Below are 5,177 nucleotides of genomic sequence, written 5' to 3'. Positions count from 1 at the left end.
TACTTTGTGACGTCATAGAATCGTGTGATAACTTCGTGAATCATTAGATTGATGTCTTTTTCATATATAGCACTGCAGTTTGGGAATGGTTCACAGCTTAAAATATTAAGTTTATAGTTAGTATCGAGTTAGTTTAAAAATGTCGTATGCCTTGTGTCTGTGGCAAGACTGTTTTAGATATCGCCTCGCTGTGCAAGTTGTTCAACTGGGAAAAAAAATTACCTCATAGGAAATTAGTCAACAACATAGTATGAAGCATCACACAAAAAACAATTAATACGTTTCGACGTCTGGGTAACGAATAGTGCGACGTGGGCTTCGGCGAAGTCGACCGTTATTTCGGGAGTTGCAAACGTTATTAACATTGTTACTCTCGTGACGATTTGCATTTGATCGGCCTATTAAAAAAGTAAGCTCCAGTCAAGGGCATGTCTAGTTGCTGGGGGACATCTTCTGGCGTCTTGACAACTAGCTTGATTATATGAAGGTATCGCTGTAGTAATAAGTCTCCTCTGCTTACCTTCAGCCTGTTAAAATGTACTCTTAAATGTACTCTTAAAAAGTACTCTTAACGTGATTAACTACGTAAGGGCCTGAATAAGGGAGGTGAAACTTTCGCTTTTTATCTTTTGATATGACAGTGTTTTGCAGCATGATCTTATCTCCTACTTGAAATTCCACTTGTCTCGATACTTGCCAACATATACTTGCAAACGACAAAACCGCCGATGGCCTCTAGTTCTCTTTCACAATCTGCTCGACATCGCAGCTCTAAATGCATATACCATATCCAGACAAGTATATCCTGATTATCAGATTGGACAAGGTTCAAAGCGACGAGGTTTCATAACAGATCTTGCTAACTGCCTCATTTTACCCCACATGATGACAAGACAGAAAATTCCTCAACTCAACAGAGTTCCATCCGTTCCATCCATTAACTAGTCTAGCAGGATGGTGCGCACTAGAGGTTGCAAATCTTCGTGTCTCGACAAGTAAGCGCTGTTTCGGTAATAAAGCGAATCTTTGTCGACCATCGAGCGCCATAATTCGTCAGAAAATTTTGCTGCCGTTTTGTTTGATTGAAATTGAGGTATATTATTTTACCCGCTGAGATCTATATAACAAATTATTCAGGTCAAGTTACAAAGTCTAAACCTATGGAATCAATTTGCGTGGAAATACTCGTAAGAACTAGTGGTAACATCTTGAAGACTATCAAAATAAAAACGTATGTCGGAAGCCGTCTTACTTCAGAAGATCCAAATGTGGTGTTTTTTGATACGGCTGGTCCATTCCCCGTGCCCACGACGGTATCATTGTCGTAATTTTCTTCCTTTTCATTTTCATCAACTTCTTGTTCCTCCTGCAGAGAAAGGATTAAATCGGTAAGTTTTATTTTTGCCAGTAAAATTGAGATTGTCTTTATTATTTTATCGATAAATGCAACCAACACGATGTTTCCTCAAACGGAGGTCAGACTGCTTTTGGTCCTCTACTTTGCAATTCTTTCCCGCACAATTCTCTTCCACTAGAAACGAATAGTAAATTATTTAATTCACGAAACTGGTTACATAAGTGCGTACTCATTTACACAAGCTAGTGTACAATACCTGATGTCACAAAGTCAACCATCTTGATGTCAGTCATTTGGTTCATATTCAATGTCATTAATTTGTTTACTGATATCACCTGTAGAAATTAATTTATACATTTTCTTTGGCCACTTTTTAGCGATTTGGCAAACATTATACTGTACTCTAACTGTTTTTGAGCTCTATCTGATCAACGACTTTGGCTAACTTGAAAATAGTTAAAAACTGTAAAACCTTCGGTCCAAGCCAAGTGTGTCCCTTAAGCTGTCTGGCAAACTGAACAGCAGAACATGTAAATGGTCTTCCATTCTTCTAGCAAAAAGGGATGCGTTGTATAGTCAGTTCCCATTTGACAATACCCTACACGAAATTAGAAAAAAGTGACCTAAAATTGGCAAATACAAAAGAAATGAGCGAAACGGAGCGTGATGTTAATTGACCGTGGGACAGAGAAGACGCTATGATCGTAAATGTTATAAATTATACCATGGTGAGTTTAGAACTGAAGAAACAAAGATCGGCGGCCTAGAAGGTTAATGATGCATACTTGCTGTATTGTCAAGAAAACGTTCCTCAATGAGCTTGATTGAGACGCGAGTACCAGGATGCGCGATATTACCTAAGAGTTCAAATACAGTGCGATGCGCGATATTACCTAAGAGTCAAATACGAGTTTCTCCGTTTGAAAGTGCAAATGTTCCACGTAATGCGACCGTGGCCACCCAAGCCTTCCCCGGTCAATATAACTGCAAATTTCGCGTCTTCTTTGTGACTTCATTGTGGTCTGTAATGCGTGATGCCGCACAATGGAGTTGGCGACGTGTGACGACCTCAGCGCAGTTGGAAAGTAACAAGTCAATAGTTACCTTTATACCGTTTCCAGAATGGACGCGAAGCTACAGAATCAATGGAAACATCCGAATCGGCAACGGCTGCATAATGGGTCCGCGAAGGTTTCCCCTTCGCGCCTTTCCAGATTTCTGTCGAATTTTCCCACCAAACACGCGAGCGATCGTTTTCGCGCGTCTTGTGGAAAAATAGATGCCAGTTCCCATTTGACAATAAACTGCAGGGAAAAAATGACGACCAATGAACCAATGTCTAGAAATAGGTTACTAGGTTTGATAAAACCATAAATTTTACAAAAGAAATGAGAAAAATAGGTCGTAAAGTTAATTCACCATGGGTTATTGACCTAACGATCAAAAACGTTATCAATCATACCATGGTGAGTTTAGAACTAAAGAAACTAAGAAAGGAGCCCTAGAAAGCGAATGATGCAAAGCCTTATACAACTGAAACAACTCGAAAGCTTTTTTTCAGCCAATTTTACAAAAAGCATTTTGTAAAACGTCAGTCAACACAGTCACAGGCTAATATGCCACAAACGCATATTGGAACAATGTAAATTATCGGCCAATACAAATAATTGGCCATAATTCAAATTTTTCACACAGAGAAGGTGAGGAGAAAATATTAATATATGACTAAGGGAGTTTTAATGAATATCACTAGGACGGGTTTTATGGGTGTAATCTACTTACAGTTATGATCCCACAATTACGTTGCAGCGCGGAAATCGAAGACGCAAGGGAGTTGGAACGACTTTCCAGTAACAATCATTGCGATTTTCATCTTTCTGTTGCTAACTTCAAATTTCGTTTCTTCTAGGTTCTAAACTCTAAACACTTAATTAATTTTTGTTTTTCTGCTACAAACCTCATCTTCCAAAATAATCGCGTTCCTGTCGCGCCAAATTTGTTGTTTAATTACTGTAACCAATAAAGTCGTCTTGTTGAGCGTTTCACAATCAAGATTTTCAGAAAAATGCGGTTTTGTTATACCTGTTAGGTCGGTAGATAGCAGTTCCCGTGGAAGCGGTATCTATTCTGAGGAATCTATTTGGAATTCCGAATTGAGAACACCGCTTCCACTTCTGCAACGTGTTTGCTGTTTGCAGGGATGTACTAGGAAAAGCTAAGCCGCATCTCACCATAGCCTCTCTTGTGGCTCTGTGGAGTTGAGGAATTTTCTGTCTTGTCATGATGTCATCATGTGCGGCAAAATGAGGTAGTTAGCAAGATCTGTTATGAAACCTCGTCGCTTTGAACTTTGTCCACTCTGATAATTCAGGATATACTTGTCTGAATATGGTATATGCATTTAGAGCTGCGATGTCGAGCAGATTGTAAAAGAGAACTAGAAGCTATCGGCGCTATCTGATATCCGGATATTAATCTGCCGGTTAACCGGTTAAAAGAGTATCGTTGCTAATGCGTTTTACACTTTTTAGTAAGTTTGAACATTCTTTGTTACGTAGAGGCTGACTCCCGCTGAGCGCAATTAAACCTTTGTTCACACTTCTATTGTCTTATACCAGGGGTGGGCAACCTTTTTAAACCCGAGAGCCGCTTTGGTTGTTAAATTTTTACTGACGAGCCAAGTCATAAGAACTTATGACGTCATAAATAGTTATATCGTTTAATTTTTCCATATCTGCATTCCTCAATCGAAAAATATCATTAAATTTGAATAATTAACAACTTGTCATGAATGCTGACCTAAATAAGGAAAAGAAAAAGGGAGAAACGTTCATAAACAGTAGTCTTGGACTCTTGTTAGCCTATACATTTTTTTTGAAATTTTACGATACGACTAGAAGAGCCACAAAAAACATGCCGGAGAGCCGCAGTTTGCCCACCCCTATCTTATACTTTCAACTACGGTACTCGTAAAATGCACGAGTGAAATTTACTATCACGTCACAAAGAAAGCATAATGAATGATGCATTGTGCTTTATAAGGAGGGAGTTGCAGAAGCAGTGAACATTAAATTTGCGTGATTTTTGTCGTATTCGCTCGTACTGCGCGTGTACGTAGATCTACAATAAAACTGTGTAATGATTTTACAATCCATTTTTCATGTAAACCTCGTGAAATCGATTGTTTCACTTAGCAGTTATTATCCGGTTAACCGGTTAGATAAATTCCAAATATACGGATATATCCGTTATCCGGATAGTAAAAATTATTAATATCCGAACTAACCCTACTTAAAACTACCGAATTTTACTATTTTTCTGTGCATAACCCCTAAAATGTATTTTTTCTCTTATGTTCGACTTTTAGTTTTAATCTCGTTTAAAAAAATAAAACTGTTACTCACCACAGGCTACAATGTCACAAACGCATGTTGCCTTATAGAAACAATGTAATGAAATTTTTATGCTTGTCAAGGGTAAAGCACACATTGAAAAGCCAACATGTCTTGTCGAAATTAACAAACTTTCGCAAAATTATACGCCAATACAAAGAATTGGCCCTTATTCAAATTTTCTTCACACAGCGAGATGGGACAAAATTTTAATATTTGACTAAGGGAGTTTTCAGAAAAGTCACAAACACTGGACTTATGGGTGTAATTTAGTTACAGTTACGTTTGCACAATTACCTTGCACCGCGGAAATCGAACCCTGTGGTAGATAAAAACTAGATTAAACTAATGAACTTTGCTACATTTTGAGCCCTTTAGTCAAACGGAAAGGTTTCCCACAGAGAGTCAGGGTCTTTGAAATGAGTTTG

This window comes from Clavelina lepadiformis, chromosome 1 (assembly GCF_947623445.1).
Source record: "Clavelina lepadiformis chromosome 1, kaClaLepa1.1, whole genome shotgun sequence".
Lineage (NCBI taxonomy): Eukaryota > Metazoa > Chordata > Ascidiacea > Aplousobranchia > Clavelinidae > Clavelina > Clavelina lepadiformis.
This window is presented reverse-complemented; position numbering follows the sequence as displayed.